Source organism: Podarcis gaigeae (assembly GCF_964106915.1).
Source record: "Podarcis gaigeae genome assembly, chromosome: 4".
In the NCBI taxonomy this organism is placed as follows: Eukaryota; Metazoa; Chordata; class Lepidosauria; order Squamata; family Lacertidae; genus Podarcis; species Podarcis gaigeae.
In genome coordinates, this window is record NC_139677.1 from 2,997,465 (window position 1) to 3,020,521 (window position 23,057).

The 23,057-nt window shown below is 41.4% G+C and overlaps 1 protein-coding gene across 13 annotated transcripts in view; it reads left to right on the forward strand.

Annotated features, from left to right (window-relative positions):
* PCDH17 (protocadherin 17) overlaps nt 1-23,057 on the forward strand; it is a 135,060-nt gene that overhangs the window by 75,881 nt on the left and 36,122 nt on the right. The window lies entirely within an intron of this gene.

Below are 23,057 nucleotides of genomic sequence, written 5' to 3' on the forward strand. Positions count from 1 at the left end.
TGTTTGGGAATGTTTTGAAATATTACAATAGTTATTTTCCCCATTAAAGTGTAAAGTAATCTACTTATGTCATGCAAATAGCTAACTGTATATTTTAAATTAATCTATTTGATAATGATATTACTATAGAAGCCACTTATTGTGCTCAGTAATTGCAGATGGGTCTTTAAACAACTATTAATCTTGACAAATAGGTTTTGGAATCAGTAGGCACTTAATAAATATGTAGTCCAAGTCTTATTAAATCCAAACAAATATGCATTGCAAGCTCTTGAAGTCAATCTACACTGCCCAGTTCTATTCATCATCGCTCAGCACGTATCATTATTTGAACGACAGAATCACAGAGTGCATCACAGCACTCCTCTCATTATTAGAGGCTTTCTGATCAGTGGGACCCACAGATGCAGCTCACAGAATACACTTCTGGCAAGCGTATGAGAGCATCTTAAGAAAGAACACGAGGCGTAAGCTCCCATCTCCTAAATAACCTCCTAATCAAATGTTGATCTCTCTGGGTATCCATCAAAAAGCTCATGACATGGAGATGTCAGGGACAGCTTTGCAGTGTTTGTTTTCTGATTTGTCCAGTACTGAAAAATTGGCACAGCTATTAGCAGTAGGATAGTTTCTTGCTGAGAGAACAATTTGGAGGATATTTCCCCCAGGTTTGTGCAGCATGTGCAGGTTCAGTGCACATATATACAGCAGTGTAAACACATGATGAGGCTGAACATTATCTCAAGATTTGTCATTATAACAATCAAACCGCATCATCAGCAAAGTTGTTTCCTGTATGTCATTGAAAGTTCTATTAATGTATGTTTATAAATACCATCACTTATAGTTTTAAACTGTTTGCAAATAGGGTGAATAATTGTCCTCCACCTCATTTCAGAATAATACACTTTTTTTTCCTCCAGCTAAAAAACTCATCACAAGTAGAATCTCCTTCATCTCCTAAATCAGGTATTCCCTCCAGGTTTTAAATTAGATGGCAGTAACCATTCATTTCTTGACCATTCATCCCTTGATTAATCTTAGTAATGGTTTTTTGTAATTCTCTATCAGAGGACATTTTTTGGAATCAGTAAATGTTTAGATAAATTCATCGGAAATATTTTTGTTCTGCTAATTTGTTGTGGAAAGCAGCCAAAATGTTGGGTTTTCTCATGCCATCTATGAGGCACTAGCAACTATCACACCGTTGATTGCAGTTACTCTGTGCTGTACATGCTCAGAATTATTTTTATATTGTAGCTATTGGTAGGATATACAGTGTTGTGTAAGATATATGTAGTTTTACTTTATATATTTTCTTTACAGAAGAGATGCGGCCAAATAGAGGGTGATTAATGGGGACACAAGTGGAGAAAAGGAGACAGTTCAGACCAAGGCCAACAGCACTGGCAAGATTTGTTCTGTTTTACAGATGTTTCATAACCTCTTCTGATTAGTGCCAGGCTATGTTCCTCATACCTGCTCCAAAGCGCCCACGGTTAACAAGGCATCAGTTGTGGCCCCACTGTGAGACGGCTCAAGCTGCCGAAGGCGGCGGATTTGGAGTATGGCTTCAGAATAGCAGAGTGAGAGGCTGATAGCTTTCGTCTCCTGTGAAAACCCCACGGAAGGGCAAGAGCGTGGTAGCAGGGCTGATGAACTTGGTTTGGCTTAGAGCGCAGCCTCCTGCCTCAGGAGGATGGACGGGCTTCCTCCAATCTATTGGCATTCCTCACTAGCAACTGGATCATTGTTCGTAATCAGGCAGGTGGGGTAACATCTGGTTTTATCCAAAATAAGCTGTTATTCCCCCCCCGCCACCTCTCTCTCTATTCAGATGTAGATATTTTAATACATGTTTTAAGCTGAACTAAGCTGGTACTTAAAATAGTTCTCTGACATTCAGAATAATGGATATGAAAGCAAGTGCAATAAAAATTGTCAGCAAGGTGCAACGTAAGCACAGATTCAGCTGTAGCCTTGCTCATTTTAAACATTTTATTTAGTCCAGAAGATCTGCATCTTTAAGAATTAAAATACATGCTTTACTCTCAAACTTCCTCAACCCAAAAGTACAAATATGCACAGTTCAGGGTGATAACCCCAACTAATGAACAGATCAGATTTAATTAACTAACAGTATACAATTAGTTGATTGATTCTGCAACACTGACTTTTATTTCAGGATCCACTCGCTACCTAGAGCTGCTGATTTACAATGTGGAGAATCATCCTGTACTTTTGAAATCGCCAGTTACGTTTCAGACATACCAGTCTTGGCCTTTCACAGCACTTTCTTTGCCAATTGTTCATCTGTCTTTCTTCCACACCTGCTTGCTGTAGTGAGAAAAACTCAGTGTTTGCCACACACAGGCAAAGGGACGATGATAAGGGAACTCTTTCCTGCAGGGTTAATACATTTTGAGAAGGCAAATTATGAGCAGCCTGGCCCTGCTTTCATTGTCCAGAGAAGTGCAGCATGCAAAATCTCATGAGAAAGAAGTCCTCAGTTTCCCAGTAATTTTGGCTTTTCCCTTCCCCCGTTCCTTTGTATGAATTTGTTTCCTTGCATGAAGAGAAATGTAACATATGTAAGGTGACATGCCACTGTTTGTGATGTAGAATGCAACCTGTTGACAGAAGATGGATTGCATAATTGAGTCTTTCACAGTGGCAAACACCTCACATGTGTGACAAGTGGGGGTGCTGCAGGGTTCTTTCCTGGGCCCAGTGCTGCTCAGTGTCTTTATAAACAACTTTGACACCAAACTGGGAGGGGTAGCTAATACCACAGAAGACAGAATTGGGATTCAGTATGGCCTGTCTACACATGTAAGTCACCACATGATGTTGCACTCATCAAGTGATAAACATGCTTGTGAATGGACACAGTGCTAAGCTCTACTGCTTCTCAGAGATTACCAATCAATGTGATTCCTTGATCATCAATTCACTTTTTACAGCAGTTTCACATTGAGAACAAGTGGGGTATTTATTACGACCAAAGGTGCAGTCTTAGAATAGGGACACCCTTCTCTGCTTTAAAGCTCACTGAGTGATCCTTAGACCTGCCACAACCTTTTACTACTTATCTCACGGGATTTTTCTAGGAACAAAACAGTAAAACCACTGTGATGGTCCCATTAAGTTCTTGACGGAAAGTGCTATAAACACAGTTAATAATTATTATTTATCTTCTGCTCCTATAAACCATTCACCCTGGCCTCAGACCATTATTGTGTGTCATTAGGCTTTTGTAACATATAACACTGATACCATATTTGGAAAGGTTTCTTGTGTGCTCCATTTGAGTTTCATTTTAGGTTCTTCTGAGGGGTCTTTCTCACGCAACAGCTAGCAACTGAAGAGCTTTTGACAGTTTCACTCTTGGTGCCATCTGGATTCATTGGGCTAGAAGAACACAGCTGTCCCTTTGTGTGCAGTGAGCGGAACTCAGTTTCTGTCCTGCCAGGCCCATATTGATTTTGACCTGGCTCTGGAAGTAGTTTTGGATAGTCCTAAGCCAGAGTGGCACAGTCAACATTTTCTGCCATGGCGAAGTCTTCCTCACACCTTGCCAGTGTTTTTAGGCTGACATAAAAGGCGGGGGAGGGGGGAAGCAAAAGTGTTCATGTATATGGGAGTCACCCAACCCACAACTTCAGTGCTCCTCTTTCTGGACTATATAGATATAATCAACTTCTTCTTAGAAAGGGTGAGCTCATCAGCCAATCAGATTTGGCCAGTGGGAAACACTACTGAGGGGACGGAAGCTATAGGCTGCATCCCTACCCTGAAACAAGTGGGGGACGGGTAAAGGACCCCTGGGGTTGCAGTGCTCATCTCACTTTCAGGCTGAGAGAGCCAGTGTTTGTCCACAAACAGCTTTCTGGGTCATGTGGCCAGCAGGACTAAACCACTTCTGGTGCAACAGGACACTGTGACGGAAACCAGAGTGCAAGGAAATGCTGTTTAGCTTCCCGCCACAGTGGTACCTATTTATCTACTTGCACTGAATAACTTACAAGACTAGTGTTTGGTAAAGTATTGCTTATCAACTGTAGGACGATAAACTCCCAAATAATGATCTACCTGAATAGCTTTGGTACCCTGGGACTGGCCTTAGCAGTAGGTGAGCTAAGTGTTCACACAGAGCTGAGTGGGGCTCCAGGTTTTGCTCAATGACTGTGTTTTTTAAAATGCACTGCCTACACTGAGCTGGGGTGGCAAATAAGGTACCTGCAACCTTTTATTGTTTAGGTAGTCAGCTTTAAATGCATGTTTCTTTTTAGTTTCCACTTTGATGTCATTTGTGCTAGACAAAAATCAGTAGGTAAAAACACAGCTTAACTTTTGAGCTTGTGTTACAGAGCATTTTGCACTTCAAATGCTGTAAGCATAATAATAATAATAATAATAATAATAATAATAATAATAGCTGTAAGAGGTCAGTTGGATACTTTTCTATTTATAATATTTATTGTTTATATATATATAAACTGGATGTTCTACCCTTCCTTGCTGTTTTCTAATCAAAATTCCTCCTATCCCAGTTGTTTCCCCCCAAACATGACATATCCTCCAACATTCCTCAATAGGGATAATTCTCACTGCCCCACAACTGACCCTCCTTGACCCCTCCCCCTATATTTTGTCCCCCTCACAAAGCATTTCTGCCACCAAGACACCAACAGGACACAGCTCACACACCCTCTGCCATCCTGAGAAAACCCCTCAATCCTGATTTTACTTTATATTATTCTTTGGTAGATTTGCAAAAAAAGAAAAGCACATAGCAATAAATACATTTTAGAAAGAGCCAAGATTAGACACAGATGCACAAAACGCACATATATATATATAATCCAGACTCCTTGTGTTCCACTCTGCTCCCTTTCTTCCCGCCCAGGACGGCCCTGGCTGGGCCTCGGCGGTGGCAGCCTCTCCTCCTCCTGCCCAGAGCTGCCCAAGGGAGGAGGCCATGGAGAGGCAACGGGATGCTTCCTTACCACCACTGCTGCTCAGGGAAATTGCTGGCTCCTCCTCCTCCCGGAGCTCAGTGGCAGCAGCACTGGTGGGGGGAAGGGACATCCCAGGATCAAATCAGAAGTCGGGATGACTTTTGTAATTCCAGCACTGTCCCTGGAAAATAGGGACACTTGGAGGGTATGACATGGGGGAAAGATTCTGAGTCCCTTCACAACTGGGGGGGGGGGAGCCATTTTCAGCAGAAGGACTGGGAGAGGGCAAAGGATTAAGTGATTCCTATCCCTGCCATTCCTTTACAAAAGCAGGCAGCTTCCAATTGTAATTTTCAATTAGGGAAAAACTGTGTGTTCACACATTTCTTGCCCACATGACTGACAAAAACTGACTGGAGTCTTTCTCCCTTAGATGGGTGGGGAGAGAGAGAAACTTGAAGATTTACAGGACGTACATCTGTTTAAATTCCTCCCACATCTCCAGTTGATTGATGGCTTCAACAAGCTGTTAATTGCCCACTTGGTTAGCTTTAAATGAGTCTTATTTTTTTGGATTTGTGATGTAGATTTGCAAGAATTAGGGATTAAGTAGGTCTAATTGCCTGCCTTTTCTTTTGTAGACCATTCAGGGAGATGATAGTAACATTTAACAATAGTTCTTTTCATCCCTGATTCTTGAGCTGCTTTTCATTTAATGGGGAAGAATTGGTTTGTTCGTGTTGCATTTATTATTGTCCTTTAGTTCTTTATTTCGAACAGCACATGCTCCTATTTTAGAGTTCTCATGTACTTGTCCCATTGTCTAATCTAAAATCAGGGGAACCTGGGATCAAGGTTGCTAGGAAGTCACATCCTCTGGCCAAGAATTCCCACCCCTTCCTCTAATATTTATGGAAGCTGGTGGCAGTTACTCAGTGCTATGACTTCAGACACACCCAGGTCTCAAACAGGTGAAAGCTAAGGCTTTGTGAGCCAGGTTCAGATGAAACTCTTCCTTGTTCAGGTAGTTGAGATAGTTTCTGGATTACAATTGGGGAAAAGGTGAAAGAGAACAGAACAGGCTAGAATTTTAATATCAAATGTGTAAAAAACAACAAAAGAAATAAAAGGATATATGCAAGAAGCACTTGATAATGATATTTTTGGAACTTAGTTACTTATTTAATATACTTCTAAATCGCTCGATTATTCACATTTCTAAGCAGTGCATATGAAAACAATCCACAGAAAACAGTATAATGAAACTGTAAAAAAGTATTATAAAACTCAAACACCATCTGCTTCTGAAGTTTAGCAAGGAGAGTTGGGTGGGAGTCAAGAGCCTTCGGTCCACTACCCAGAATGCACAGATCAGAAGGATTTAATAATAACAGACTTACATACAACCATTCCTAACCATTGTCACAGTGAATAAAACCTGGAAGTCTTCATTTCAATCCACATTAAAAGGGGGGGGGGGGGATGAAATTCCACAAAGAACAAGTTGCAAAGCCAGAGTCAGAGTGTAGCCCCAAACTGCTCTACTCCACCTAATAATTTATGAAAAATAGACTGTTTGTTTTCTGACATGGTAGCTTCCATGTAATGAATAAGATACAGTGGTGCCTCGGGTTACAGAGCCAGTGTGGTGTAGTGGTTAAGAGCAGTGGACTCATAATCTGGGGAACTGGGTTCGCGTCTCTGCTCCTCCACCTGCAGCTGCTGGGTGACCTTGGGCTAGTCACACTTCTCTGAAGTCTCTCAGCCCCACTCACCTCACAGAGTGTTTGTTGTGGGGGAGGAAGGGAAAGGAGAATGTTAACCGCTTTGAGACTCCCTAGGGTAGTGATAAAGCAGGATATCAAATCCAAACTACTCTTCTTCTTCTTCTTCTTCTTCTTCTTCTTCTTCTTCTTCTTCTTCAGGTTACAGACACATCAGGTTACAGACTCAACTAACCCAGAAATAGTACCTCGGGTTAAGAACTTTGCTTCAGGATGGGAACAGAAACCATGCTGCGGCAGCAGCGGGAGGCCCCATTAGCTAAAGTGGTGCTTCAGGTTAAGAACAGTTTCAGGTTAAGAACAGACCTCCAGAACAAATTAAGTTCTTAACCCAAGGGACCACTGTACTTTTTTTTAAATGAAAATTACAGTGTTTGTGTGGGTGGGTGGCAGAAGCCCCTTCCCTTCCCTCAAAAAGTGACAGTGCCCCCAACTCTCTTATTCCCTTGCTCAAGGGTGGATTTTTCAGGATCTTTCTCATATCACATGTAGTACTGACCCTCTTTAGCTACTATATCCACAAGCAGGATAGTGTCCTTAAAGCGGCATTAGAGAAAACTTAAAGAAGTTACTGACAGAACATATCTCAGGAGGGATAGCATCATTTACAGATGAACCCTTTGAGTAAGATAAATTGTGAATTAAGTGAAATTCCCCTGGAGTCTTCTTGGGCACCTCACCCAAAGGGGAAAGGTGGAAATGGGCCAGCCATCCTTCCCAGCACTAATTCCTTCCTGATCTTTTTCCTAGCAATATCCAGACTTTCCCTAACTGATTTTTGAGTCTCAACTTTCGTGGCCCTGGGCGGGAACGCCACTGGGATACAAATCCAAGTCACAGATATGAGGCAGCAACTGTGTCAGGATACCTGAGTAGCCACGCCCTCAAGGTGGGCAATTTAATGGGAGTGAGAGCTAGGGTCAATAAGACAGCATTTAGCATTGCAGGCTGCTTGGGAAGAGGCTCCCTTTGGTTCTTGCTGGGGGCCTATCCTGGCCCCACATGATATGGCAGGGTGGTCCCCAAAACACTTATCACATGCATGGGAATACTTACAACCCTGACGCTGGCAGGACCCTTTATTGTATTCCTAGCAAAAAAGGTGCCTCCCTGACTTCTTAGCATCTTGCTTCGGTTTCAACTGCTCAGTGGACTTATGCTCAAAATTAGGAGAGGCATAAGTAGTCCACACGTCAAGATCCTTTCAATCCCAATGAGCAGAAGGGATCCTGGTGGACCAAGGTTGAAAGCTCTTATCGTAGCTTATAGCTGCCACCTCTGCAGCCAATGCAAAAGCCTTACGCACCAAAGATTGATAAATCCACAGGTGCAGACCTCTCTTGCGATAAGCTGCAGAAATGACCCCAGCAAATAAAGCCACTGAAAGCCATCAAGCCACTTTTCACAGGTTCTCTCCACTTTCAAATTGGTGTTCAAATTCTGGGACGTATTCCAGGTAGCAAATTCAAGTTAAATCATGCTGTAGTAGTATCATGTACTTTACTTTCGAATGTCACGATAATTTTAGAAAAATAGTGCAAATGAGAGTTGCAAATGGTGAACATGAACAAAGGTCTTGAGTTTCCTTCATCGTAAGTATTAATAGCAGTCTATCCTGCACTTTCCTAGTTTTTCTGTTCTATTTGTTTTTTAATAATTTTGCCTCCTAATGTACACCATGGAAAATTACAGATTGAAACTTAGGTGCCAGATAAGCAAAACAGCATAAATGTTGGATGCAAAGCTTCTTGTGTCTGGTACTGAACAAGCAGAAACTAGTTCATATTAAAACAAATTTCTCACGTCACCTCTCACCATGGTAGAACCGGGTGAGCTGGATTATATTCGTTGCACGTAGAATAGCATTTTCGCCAATAAATGAATTTTACACCTATAGATGACCAACAGTTGGCATTGGCTGCTTCATATATATTCAGCTACGAATATTTGCACTAGTTGAAGATGCGCATTAATATGTGATTTTGCTGTTAAGGAGGTTAGCATGGCTGTGGTCAGAAAATGGCTGGGAAGGAATGTCTACGCTTTTCTGTGCTGAGTCTCTGTTGTTTTAAAGGAACATCACATGATCTGTCATCAGTAATGACCCTCCAAAAAGAGTCATGACTAGCATATCTAGAACCTAATGAACAAGATTGAAGTAAACTAAAGTTCTTTTTTTAAAAAAAGATATTTATTAAAGTTTAACAATTACAAAGAAAGAAAAACAGACAATAATAATAAAAAAGATTACAATACTTCAAAAATACAGGAAAATACAATGCTAAAAAAGAAAAAAAGAGAAAGAAAAAGAAAAAGAAAAAAGAGAAAACCCAAAAACAGTACAGCTAAGCAATAACATTTAAAAACAATAACATCCAGTATTTTCATATCTTTATCTTTCATTTACTTATTTCCATGACTTCCTCACACCTCCCTTTTTGTATTCTTAATTCATAATTGTTTCAGCAAGTCCTTTCCCTCTTTCTCAGATTTTATTCCATAATTTATCTTAACACAATTTAACCTTAAATTTTACACTTTAACCCATTAACAATCCATTTTAACTTAATTCTATATAACCTTTCTGCTAAGACCATGTAGGTTCATTCCAGCATCTTTCTAACATTCATTAATTTTACAATATTTTTTTAGATATACTTTAAATTTTTTCCAATCTTCTTCCATTGACTCTTCTCCCTGGTCTCAGATTCTGCCAGTCATTTCCGCCATTTCCATATAGTCCAGAAGTAAACTAAAGTTCTTTACTTGCCACAACATGATTAGAACCCACCTTTCTATTTCTTGCAGTGTATGCTACCATATGAAGTAACAGACCACTTAAATTGGTCATGTGGCTAACGTACATCAATGTTTGTGGCCTTAAAGGATGAATTGAAGAACTATAACCTTCCAGGATAGACCTTCCTTCAGTATTTTATGAAATGTTCACTGATGTCTTCCTGTTAATGAATAGATGGTTCGACTGAAACTGGAAGCCTCTATGGGCAACTGGTGTAGTATCAGCATAGCTCTCATATCCATGGGACGACTGTACAGCTCATATGGAGGTGTGAAACAGATAATTGCTGTTGTTTTGAATGCCACATTCTAATTGCAGGATATCTCATGTTTCTGGAAGCGTTGGGGCTATTTAGCTATAGCGCATAAAGCAGGTCGAGTCCTTTGCTCACCCAGCCCTTTCAAGTCAGATTATTTACTCCCTGAGCTATATGGGCTCAGGCCTCAAAGTCTTCTTTGGAGAAGAGGAATACTAAATTGGCCCTTGGGACTGTCGGGCGATATGAAACCTCTGGACTGGTCAGGTTTGCCTTGACTGGTCAACAGAGTAGTCCTTTCTGTCCGCTGCATTTCAGAAACTGCCTTCAGGGATCATAAGCTAGAGAACAAACACACAATGTCTGCATTTGAGCACAGCTGCCCACAGTTCTGGCTTGCCTGTGGCAGATTGGCACACTCTCTGCACCAGATGTGCTCTTAGAGGATGACTCTGTGCTGGGGCTCCCGGTTTAGCAACACTTCTGTTCTACAGTTTACTTTAGCCCGCTGGTTAATCCACTGCAGAGAACCTCTGTTTTAAGTGATACAGAATTTATTTCATTTTTTATTTGAAGCTGATGCTTAATAGTGTGGTCAGGAAAATAGTGCACACACTTAGGCTTAGTTCTCACTAAGCCGTGTCTGAGCGATAGCAGTTCAGACTGCTTGGTTGAATGCTATACATCCACTTAGAAAACCAGATATCTCTGAGAGCATAGAATCCTAGAATTGTAGAACAGGAAGGGGCCACGGGGTCATCTAGTCCAGCCCCTTCTAATGCTGGATCTTTTTGCCTAATATGAGACTTGAACTCACAACCCTGAGATTAAGAGTCTCATGCTCTACAAAGGCTGTTACTTTCTGATGAATATGCTGATTTTCTGTGAAAACGGAATAGGGTTGTGGGTGGGTGGAGAAGTGATTAATCATATCAGTTTTAAGTGGTTTGACGCCAGAGACTCCTGAGTAAGATTAGTAGTCATAGAATAAGAGGAGATGTCCTATTGCGGATTAGGTATTGGTTAACAGAAAGCAGAGAGGAGAAATATTTGGGACAGTTCTCTTAATGGAAAGATGTAGCTGGTGGAGCCCCCCCCCCCCAAATACTGGACCTGTGCTTTTTAATTTGTTCAGAAACTAGAATTAGGGCTGAACAGTGAGAGAGCCAAGTTTGTTCACACCAAATCTGTTAAAATCTAATCAATATAATAAATTGTTAAGTCCTAGCGCTTACCTTTCAGTCATAGATAAAATAAGGGGAAGTACTTGGAGGTTTAAAATGTGGGAAATGAAGTAAATGTTCAGAATAAAAGATATAATAAATCAAGAACAAATTATCTCATATGCAGAAGTGGAGAGAGATGCAAGGTGTAAATCAAATTTGTTCCAGAGTGCAAGGGTATATGAGAGTTAGGGAGATGACTGAATCTGAGAAAGCTATACTAAAAACAAATAAACATAGCTTGGCATATAATATATGTAATGGTTATATGGGGTTGCTTGTGCGTAAGTTGCCGCCACTCCTGGCTAGGTAGACTGGTTAAACCTTTCCTGGCTGGACAGCCCTTCACTTCGTGGCTATTCAGTCGCTAGCAGAATCCGTCAGTGGGCGTTTCTTGAACTTCTCCCAGCAAAGAAGTTCTTTGACGCCAAGTCTCCGCCTACTTTCCCTGCGCGGAAGTCTTCTGCGCAGGGTGGGTGTGGGTAGCGGAGGACCTGTGCTCTCCCCGCTGGTCTCCAGTGAAGAGTCCTGGAGCCCTCTCTCCGATTCCCCCATCCGCCCCCCTTTATCCCTGGTGTTACACTGATTTCCTTCCCCAGCCGATGAGGTCCCTCTCTCCCTGCTTGGCCCTTCTCCGGCAGCGCTTGGGAGCCCTGCCTCCACTCCTGGCTCCGATGTCAGTTCCCTGACAATACACACACACACACACACACACACACACACATATATACAGTGGAACCTCAGTTGTCAAATGTTTCGGAAGTCAAATGTTTTGGCTTTTGAACACCGACAACCCAGAAGTGAATGCTTCTGTTTTCGAACGCACCTCAGAAGTTGAATGGCTTCCAAGGCGCATTTATCCATTTTTTCAATGGATTTTGATGATCATCAATTGCACTTTGGTTGTCAAATGTTTCGGAAGTTGAACGGTCTTCCGAAACGGATTACGTTCGACAACCGAGGTTCCACTGTATGTTATTTATTACTTAACTTTGGCACAGAACAGAAACAAAATAAAGAGCACATAATGGAAAGGGCCCCAAACCCCAGAGGAAACAGACCAATGGAGGTTAGAAAAAAGCTGTGGACATCTGTGTACATGTTTCTTTGAATTTGGGAATAAGAGAAAACTGCTAAAAAGTTGTGAGGTGGTGGTGTATCGCTCCTGCCGAAACAGTTAACAATTATTCCCCCCAAATGTTGGAAAGGACAGAAAGAAAAAGGAGACCTTTTCCCCATGTGGTGGAAGTGTGAAGTAGCAAATAGATACTGGGAAACTGTTTAAAAAACACATTTGAGAAGGCTTGGGTTATGAAGTGCACTTCAACCAGTGATATTTTTTATTGAATTATTTAGATGGTTTGGTAACAAAGGATCAGAAGGAAATTGTTTCTTATATCTTAGTGGCTGCTAGAATCTTATATGCAAAAACTGGAAGAGAATTTTCTTACAAAATGGTTTAGTAAGATATGGGATTGTTTTATTAGTGAATATAATTATAGATAATTCTTTTTGGCAAAGTAGAACAGGTTTATTGAGTTCTGTAGTTTACACGGAATACTTCTTAACGTTAAGTATGGATTTTCAATACATTGACCAAGGCAATAATTGTGGAAAAGATGCACCTTCATTGTGTTCCTTAAATTGTTGTTTTGATTTTATGCTTTCAATGTATGATGAACAACATCACCCTCCCATCAGATGTCAAGGAGATAAAGAACTACACAACTTTTAGAAGACATGTGAAGGCAGCCCTGTATTGGGAAGTTTTTAATGTTTGATGTTTTATCATGTTTTTATATGTGCTGGAAGTCACCCAGAGTGACTGAGGAAACCCAGCCCGATGGGCAGGGTATAATAATAATAAACACCATCATAATTAATAAATATTATCCATGGTGTTGAGAAAGTGGGAAAGTTTGCCTTCCTCTCACAATACTAGAATTTGGGCCACATGGTGAAGCTGAATGCTGGAAGTACTTCTCACAGATAACCGTAAAGCTAAAGAATTCACTACCGGATGATGTAGTGATGGCCACCAACTGGATGTCTTGAAAAGAGGATTTGACAGAATCATGGGGGATAAATCATGTGGCTCCTGGGCCCCCGTGATTGGAGGCGGGGTGTCTCTGAATTGCTGGGAGTCCCAGTAGGGGGAGCTTGTTGTGCTCATATCCTGCTTGTGGGCGTGAGGACAGGATGCTGCCCAGAGGGGCTCTTGTTTTCTTGTGGTGCTAACCGGCTCCCACATGAGCTATGAAGTGGAGCAGTCCACAAGCACAGGCTAGCCACCCCAGGAAGAACGAGCCTAAATTGAGATATGAAACAAACACTTGGTGTGTTTTCACACAAAGCAGCATTTGTAGGGCTGTTGGAAGCTATTACATAGCTGTTTTAATCTGAAATGCATCAGATGGTAAAGAAATACTCCTATGTTCTCCATTACCTCATTCTTTCAAGGCAGCTCTTAACATGTTATGCCCATTGGTGGACTTTTCTCTCATAGACAATTTCTTACCATCAACGTAGCTGGCATGAGAGTAGACACCTGAGATTTCTTTGGCTCTTTCACCTGCCACTTCTACCTGCAGAATCAAGGGAAGGAGCTAACCTTTTCCCGCTAGATTTCAGAGAGAGCAATTTGCTTTTCGTAATTAGAGCTCAGCACGCAGTCTCTGTTTATTTCAGTCTTCTTCAGCTTGGTGTAAATAGAGCTCAGGGTTTCTTTGACAACTGTTTAGCTTACAGCACAGATTTAAAGTATTACAGGATAATGAGAGACTTATTAGATTAACTTTTGCCATGATATTTTAGCATCCCGGATAATTATTATTTGTAGAAAAAGCTGAATGGTTAGTGTTTCTTTGCATATGTATTGCTGCATGTGCTGCTGATAACAGTTAAAATATGTCCTAAAGGTAAAGGTAAAGGGACCCCTGACCATTAGGTCCAGTTGTGACCGACTCTGGGGTTGCGGTGCTCATCTCGCTTTATTGGCTTAGGGAGCCAGCGTACAGCTTCCGGGTCATGTGGCCAGCATGACTAAGCCGCTTCTGGCGAACCAGAGCAGCGCACGGAAACGCCGTTTACGTTCCTGCATCAGCAGTACCTATTTATCTACTTGCACTTTGACGTGCTTTCAAACTGCTAGGTTGGCAGGCGAGGGACCGAGCAACGGGTGCTCACCCCGTCGCGGGGATTCAAACTGCCGACCTTCTGATAGGCAAGCCCTAGGCTCTGTGGTTTAACCCACAGCGCCACCCGCGTAAAATATGTCCTACCCTAATGTTAATGTCAATTTTAAGTGCCAAAAATTCCACTCCTATGAGCGGAATGGTTTCTGAATTAAAATAACTTAGGTTTCTCAAGTACCTGCTATTTCACTTCAAATAAGGCTGCTTTTGTAACCAATCTCAAGACCCCATCCCCGTCCTCAGCCATGCAGCATAAGTCTTCCTTGATCATTTTGTTAGCCTGACATACCTTCTGCAGAACTGTTAAATTTCTGTTACATGCTCTTACATTCTTCTTACATATTTTCATCTTGTTGTACAGCTCATCACATTTTTCTTGATTTGCCCTGCTAACCACATACTGGCTTTGCATTTCTGTTTCATAGGCATCTGCTTCTGTCCTACCCTTTAATTAGGATTTGTTGGGTCTTTAATCTGATTGTATAATTGGCTTTCCAGCTCACTGTTGCTGTTGTTATTATTATTATTATCAGTAGAATTATGTATTCTCTGTATAGCACTATACATGCACATGTTATTTTACAAGATTAATTAAACGAAATTCTTATTTGAAGTGTACCATCCAAAACGGGAGTCTTGAGCCTTGTGCTAGTGAATCTCCTGCAGTGAGTTGAGATGAGTGGAGAGAGAGGGAGTGACAAGGGGAAGTTGAGCAGCTCACTGCATAGTCCTCACTCTCACCCCAAATATCTGTTGCAGCAGCCATTCCAACCCCCTGTGGGAGAGGGACTGCAGGACGTGCCCACCAGCTCTGCAGAGAGATCAGCAACCTCTTTCCATTTCAGCTGATCATGTCAAAAATTCTGTAACTAAGAAATAGTGCCGGAGCTTGCCTTTCTCTTCTTCCCTCACAATCCCTTTTCTTTACAGAAATTTACAGAATTTGGGAGGGGGGGTCACAGCAATATCAGATGCAATACAATAAAGGAAAATATAATCTCCTTCCATCTGTTAGGTATTTTAGTCAGTATGGCCATATAACCCAATACATAAACAAATATATCACAGATGCCCACACAGCACATTGAGAAAACCTGGTGGAAGAGGAAAACTGCTGCCAAAAAACTGCCAAGGGGGTGCAAGCCGAAGCTTGGAAGTGGGGAGTGTTCCACAGCCACGGTGCCCTTGCCAATAAGTCTGCAATGGCCTGCTGCCTGGAAACAACAGGGCAGCTACTATGCTCACCAAGCTCTTCACTCTTCTTCTTCTTCTTCTTCTTCTTCTTCTTCTTCTTCTTCTTCTTCTTCTTCTTCTTCTTCTTCTTCTTGCAGCAGAAGAGACTCTGTGTTCTGCTTAATGTCAAGGGTAGGATGCATGAGTCAGCTGCATGAATGAAACCCTGTGCAACTCATTGCATTGTTTGAATGACGGAGGCACTCGCAGAAGCTGTTCTTTCTTGCGCAAAGTGGATCAGTGGGTTGTGGGAGTGTGTGAAAAATCTCTTCGCTTTCAACAGCTGAGTCTGTTTGAAGGCAGAGTGCGCAACAGGTGTGCAACTTTTCATTCAAACACTGAAATAAATTTTAGGATGATTTTTACTATAAACAAGATGATTGATAAACACCTAACCTCTACCAAAACATGGTCATGGAATCATTGGGTGGCGATGAACTATTACGGGTCCCTGTCAGTACTGCATGTCTTCATTCATGAGTCCATTCTGCCCGGCTTCCATATTAATCTGCTGGGTTAAAATGAAAAAGAGTATGGAAATTAACATTTAAATAAACACTTTAACAAAAAATAGTATTTTATATATTTTAAATATATAAAATATTTGAATTTCTTAATATATTCTTTCCAAAAATATTAATGTTTGATACATTTTGGTATGTTTTTTGAGCTAAGAAATGTTTGCAAAATTCAGAGAAGTGTGACATCCAAAGTTTAGGTCAGGTCACATTGGAATTTATATATATATATATATATATATATATATATATATATATATATATATATGCAGGTTTTGGTGTCCTCGGGTGTCTTCCCGTGTAAAAGTTGGGGTGTCTAGGCGACGTTTCGACGAGGTCTCACTCGTCATCTTCAGGCTGGTACTTTCGGCTTCTTGTTACTGGAACAGAGCGGGATCTCAATGTTTGAGTTCCTATAAATACTGTAGAGGGGGTGTGGTGTCTAGCCTCCAATGTTCTGGGCAGGAAGCCGAAAGCACCAGCCTGAAGATGACGAGTGAGACCTCGTCGAAACGTCGCCTAGACACCCCAACTTTTACACGGGAAGACACCCGAGGACACCAAAACCTGCATTCCTGTACCCGTGAAAATCTACGAAAGCATATATATATATATATATATATATATATATATATATATATATATAATCTTCAAGCATCCTTATCATCAGTCCCTAACAGTCTCAGGTTAAAATATGCTATTTTGGTGCAACTTGGAATATGCTGCTTTTGGTGTATCTTCATTTTTGACACACTATTAGATTAAAATAAAGCACCTGGGATCCTGCGGTGTACATCTCAGCAATTTCGGTTCCAGTCCTGCCTCCCACATGTGCGTTTGCTGTGGAGTTGCTTTGGGTTCCAGACCTGGGGTTTGTCATTCAGTGTTGCCTTTAACGTTGTTGTTTTTTTTATCATTATGCTGTGGGCTGCTGCTTTGATTCCTGTGTTGAAAGCAGATGAGGACAGTTTGGAACAAAAGGTGGGCTTGTAACTTCAGTGATTTTAAGAGAGCACAGAAATGCAAGCCCCACCCCCTGAAATTTTTACATTACAAAAGAAATGTCCATATTACATATGCACATATTTATGGCTACTATTAAAGGGTACTTTCACTAAAAACTACAAATGTAATCTTTTTTTTAAAAAAAAGCTTCCAACATAAAGGTGTTCTTAAAAATAATTCAAATGCTTCTGCTTATCAGATTTAAAAGCATGATTTGATATGAGATGTTTCACATTGAAATTATTTTTAACCTTCTGCTTGGAGGGAAAAAGACATTATTCAGAAGAACAAAAGAGAGACTTTTCTCTTTGGATTTCTCCCTTAAGAAAATCACATTATATTTAAAGGATTTCTGTCCACGTGTAATAAAAGGTAGATGCATGAAATGCATAGGCAGGTCTCTCTCTTTTTCAGATCCATCTTTTTCTGGCCTCAAATGGCAGATTTACAAGGAGAAGAGTCCCTGTTCACCCACATTTTTCCAGTTCCTTCAGTACGAACAATTGTTCATTTAAGGATATTTTGTTTTTTTGCATATGGTTACACAGCATTATGGATTTTATAGTCTTAACACTGCTTGGGCTGTTTGCTGCTTCTGTGCAGGTGGAGCTTGCTCCTGACAATAAAATACACATTGTTTGGAAAAGTTAATGTTTTGGGAGACAGGAAATAATCAGGTGAGAATGCACAATACTTTTTTTCATGCTATCTTATCTGGTATTTAAATTCACTGATGGTGTTGACGAGTTTTGAAAATAGCCTCTGATTTGGAGGTCAAAAGCCCTGAAACTGCAGTGCATAAAATTAAATTCCATTTTGTAAAATTTTGGCAGCGTTGTCATCATTCTTATTTTCAGTTGTGCTAACCAGCCCTATTGACACAGTCCCCGCCCCCAGCAGAAGTATAGGATAGACAAACAGGCTTTTAAATATGACACAGGATACACTTGAATTACAGATATAAACTAGCTTTAAAATAAGTCCCTCTAATCAGGAGAAACTGGGATTTGTAGTTATGCAAACTACAACTAGTGGCTACAAAGACTACAAAGGCTAGTGGCTTAGCAGAAAACTTTCAGCAACTCACCAAACTATAATTCCCGAGATATTTTGAGGGAAGCCTTTCCATTTAAAATTGTGCTTGCAATGTAGATAGTATGATGACCGGGTTTGAGTGAGCAAGTTAATTTATAAAACTTGTACCAAGTCATCCCATCCCATGTGGATTCCCTTGTGTCCCAAAGCATTTTTATGTGGCAGCCCAGCAAGGTTGCCATTATTACATAGGAGACAGCATCAAATTATACATGCAAGACCCCTTGTGGAACTGACACATTCTACATCCTTTGCGACTTGTGTGCCAGAAGCCAGGTGTTGGGGGGATATGGCGTGTTGGAAGAAAGCCCTAAGACAGGAATGGGGTCCCTTTCCCAGCCCAAGGGCCACATTCCCTTCTGAACAAACTTTCAGGGGCCACTTGACAGTGGTGTGTGGGTCCACAGGCAAATCAACCAATGTGAATTTTACCTTTGTTACCGTGAGCTCGTTTGTGCACTCTCTCCCCCACCCCTCTCTGTCCTCCAGACAGACTGTCAAGAAGCGCCATCAGAGTTCAAATACTCATTATTCCACTAAGGCAGAAACACTGAAAGAGGCTGCCCTGCAGGATCCATGAGGCCACAAGGACCACATTTGGTCCCTGGACCTGATGTTCCCATCCCTGCCTGGAGAGTACGCTTCCAGCAAATGAATTTTGCCACAGAGCCTCTCCTAAAGCAAAATGCAAGATGAATGGGGGGGGGGGGGGAGAGATGGTTCAGCACATCCGATTACTGATTATTATAATTTAGTGCCATATTTTGAACTGATGTTCCTTCTTGTTTACCCTTTATGCTAATACATAATAGGCAATTAATTAGTCTATTCTGTTGTTTCCCTTTATGTGAACTTGTCCTCTCCCCTTATTGTAACCTCATTTCCATTTGCTCTTAAGAATCTTTACTCATCCTTATAAATGATCCATTTAAAGTTCAGAGGAAAGCAAATATGTCATACTTTAGTTTTGTCTGTTTGAATGAAATAATTCTAGATAGCTAGGATTTCAGAACAAAGTATCTAACTTTCTGCGTGACACCTCATACATTTTTGTTATTCTTTGCTGAATGGCAAATGTGCTTGACCAAAATCATATCTTTGAAAAATTAGGACTATTTATCAAAGAGGTCATTGTAAGATTTTTATTTGATGTTAGAAAGATCTTTCCTTCCAAAGACAGTCAATGGATTGCATTGAACTTACAATCATACAAAGTTGCTCCAGTTTACAAAGTCAATGGATTCCCTCCATTGGCTTCAGCTTACAATATCACGGAACTGAGCCTGTCAGCCTCACAGTGAAAGGGAGGGAGGGAGGAGGTAAAGGAGTAGCTGAATTGAAAGGAATGTAATTGAATGATAGAGGTGGGGTTTAATTTATGTAATACAGTCGTACCTTGGTTTTCAAACAGAATGCGTTTCCGGAAGTCCATTCGACTTTGAAATGTTTGGAAACCAAGGTGCGGCTTCCGATTGGCTGCAGGAGCATCCAGCTGTGGAAGCCGTTCTGGACATCTGGCTTCCGAGTTTGAGGTGCTCGAGTTCCAAGTTGTTCATGAACTAAGCTGTTAGAAAACCAAGGTATGACTGTATAGAGAAAAGTTCTTATGAAGGCGCTTTAACATTTTGTCCAATGACATAGTTAAGCCTTTGACATTTTCCCCCAGAGCCAACAGGTCTGAGAACCATGGCTGCATGTGGGATGAACTATGGCAGCAGTTGCCAATTTGGTGCCCTACTGATGCTATTCAACCACAACTCCCATCAGTTCTAGGCAGGGATTATGGGAGTTGTGGTCCAATTGCATCTGGAGGGCATCCCATTCATTACCCCTGAGCTGGGTTGTTCACCCAGCTTCTCTTTAAGGACACAAAGCTGGTCAAATTCTGTGTAAACCAAAATTTTCTACAGCTTGTACCTTTTGTCTTAAATTCAGTGTTCTGGCGTATTCATGTCACATGCTCAGTTCTGCTGCTCCAATACCTTCTCTCATTGGAGAAATTACTATTTTCTTAAGCTTCCAAATGATACAGTAGCATTGCACGAAACCCAAGAGTGCAAATGTATGAAGGATTTGAAGTCCAGCAGGAATGAATGCAGTACAGATTGTGAGACCAGGCAGCGACAGCCCCAGCCCCAGGGATCATAAGGAAGGAATAAAGACTCTGACAACGTTATATGGAATTAAAATTAGGCCACAACTTTATTAAACTTCTGAATGTACGAAGACCTTGGCTTAGGCCTTGGGGTGTGTCCCTCCCAGCCCCCCAGCCTGGGGAAACTGGGGCTCACCAGGGTAAATGGGATATGGGGGTGCTCTGCAAGACGTAAGTGTAGCAGGCAGCCAAATATCCTATATCTCTGAACGCAGGGTGGTTCACTGATGACCTTTCAGTGACACCCATATATATAACCCTTTAAGAGGGGGACCCTGGAATCGCCGCCGCGGAGGGTTAGGCACAATGCCCCCCCCCCCCATATAGGGAAGAAAAGACTAAAGGATTCTACTCAAGGCCATAACCACAAAAGTTGTGACAAATTGCTATGGGGAAGACAAAACCTGCCAATGCAGGAAAATTTCTTCCCGGTCCTTCAACAGCAGCGCCTGCTAAACAGGAAGAAAAAGTTAACCTGCAAACAAGAAACATTAAACAAAGGGAGGGTGAATCTTCAGAGCCAACTGCCTGGCTGTTGTCGGCTCCACCTCCTATTTATAAATGGGGCTGGCCCCACCTCCAGCAAGAAATTTGATTACTGAGGCTGGGCATGAACCTCCAAAAATTAACACTGAGAGGCAAGCCACCCCCTGTTTGCCAGTAAGCTCCCTGGGAACTGTAGCACCACACGCGATCCCACAAAGGGCACCCACAATGTAAAGTGTGAGTGCTCATTGCCTTGACTGCTGTTCTAGAGTGTTACTCTTCTTCATCATAGTTTGAAGTGGTGTGTGTAACCAACTAAGCAAGTAGCTTGCATTTTATTCTTCTCTTGGAAGCACTGGAGGTATATATTTAGTAGTCATCTCAGTAAGAGCATTTTGCAAACTTATTTGCAGGTGTTTCCATATGTTGTGTGCATGCATTCTAAGAGCAAGGGAGAAATATACAAAAATTAAAAAAAATCTGCAGGGTAACTGCATGAATATTTTGAGAAGTCTGTACACAGCATGTTTTACACTGGAATTCTGCACAATTATGTTCCTAAGGAGGAAGAGACAACAGATGTTGACGAAAGATTGAACATTCTTAAAAGAGGCTGTTTAAATAAATAATTTTTTTTAATGAGCTACAGTTGCTCTCAGCAAGAGAGATTTTGGCAAGCCAGTTAGACAGCAATCTATTTCTCAGATACATTGCCCATTTCAGTAAGATTAATGTCAAATAAAGTATTTTTTCACACATCTTATCAGTAGAACAATTATACAGCTCCAATAATCCCCAAGTCAGTCTTTCAGAAAATAGCTGAATATTTCCTCCAGCAATTCATAAAGCAGATAAAATTAATATGATATCAGGTCAGAAATGCTACAAGTGGATGTATTTTTCACTGTTACAAATTAATTGTTTTACTCAGCACAAAAAGGGAGAAACAATCAGTAAAGGAGTACAGTTGTCAAGGTCTTTGTTGAATAAACGTCATTACAGTAGACTTACATGCTGTATCCAGCAAAACACCTCAGGCTCTGCAAGGGGCGGAGAAGCCATCGTTTATTTGAAAGCCTTGAACTGTTTTAGGATTAAGGTTTGGATTCCATACCCTCTTAGCCAAGGATCCTTGTTATATGTATTCTGCCATATGCAAAGCAATGTGCTCGTGGATGATCCATTCATAAATCTGCATGCAATAGGTTTGATAGTCCTCCCTCCTCGTTTAGGAAGCAAACTGGGCTTACATGGGGAGTCATAACATCAAGTCAAAACATCGGACATAATTTGAAAAGGATCATTGACTGGCGAGTTTGTGCATTTGCTGTGAAACTAATAACAACATCCAAAACACCTTACATTGCAACCCACATTTAGTGAGCTAGAAAAAAAGTTGCCAATACTGGTACAGTAGAATATACACAGCATTCAGGGCTGGCAGTAAAGCATTCACATGACCACATTACAATCGTTTGAACCGTTCTGGGTATGTGAGCTGGCCCAAAGGCCAAAGAGACATGAGAAGATAACGTGGAAGTATTATGGGCGACACAGGTCAAACAAGAGAGAGATGATGACACATCGGTCAATAAGCGCCAATGTGAACATTCGGTGTGTGTGTGTATTGTGTGCATATTGACAAATTAGAGCATGTTCAGGAATAAAATATAAATATATTTAAAAGGCAGGTGGTACGACCCTTTTGAGACTGAGATTGGTAGATTTCAGAAGGCAAGTGGAGAATTGCAGAACAAAAACAAAAAAGAATGCTTCCATGAAAAAGCGGTATCCCTGATGTTTTAATTTTCAAGATGCAAGGCTTTTGTTTTGTTCTAAACACGAGAGCGAATTTAAAAATCTGATCCCGTCTGCATTTTATGTCAGGGTTGGAGAACTTGTAACCCAGGGGCCAATCTTGGCCCACCAAGGAGTTCGGTTTAATTCACAAGCCCATTTTACCCAAACCACACCATTTGCCCATCACCTGACATCAGCTGGTGCCATCAGCTGATGGACAGCGGGCAGGGTCTAAATCTGCATTAGCTATGACCAGCAAGTAACAAGATCACAGAGCCTTGGCAGCAGGGTTGGGTATCTGCTCATCAGCCAATGAGGGGGCATTGAAACACTTTTTTACGCTTCTCCTTTAACTGAATGGAGAGGTGGTGGCAACCCTAGCTGGGGGGGAACTCCCCTCCCCCATAATTTAATCACTGAAGTGAGGACATGAGTGGCAGCAGCAGGGGTGTGGGGGACTCACAAGGAGAAGTGGAGCTGCTTCAAAGAGCAGTTTTGCCCCTTGTAAAAGTGTTCCTTGGTTTGCACAAGCACTCTTGGAAGCACC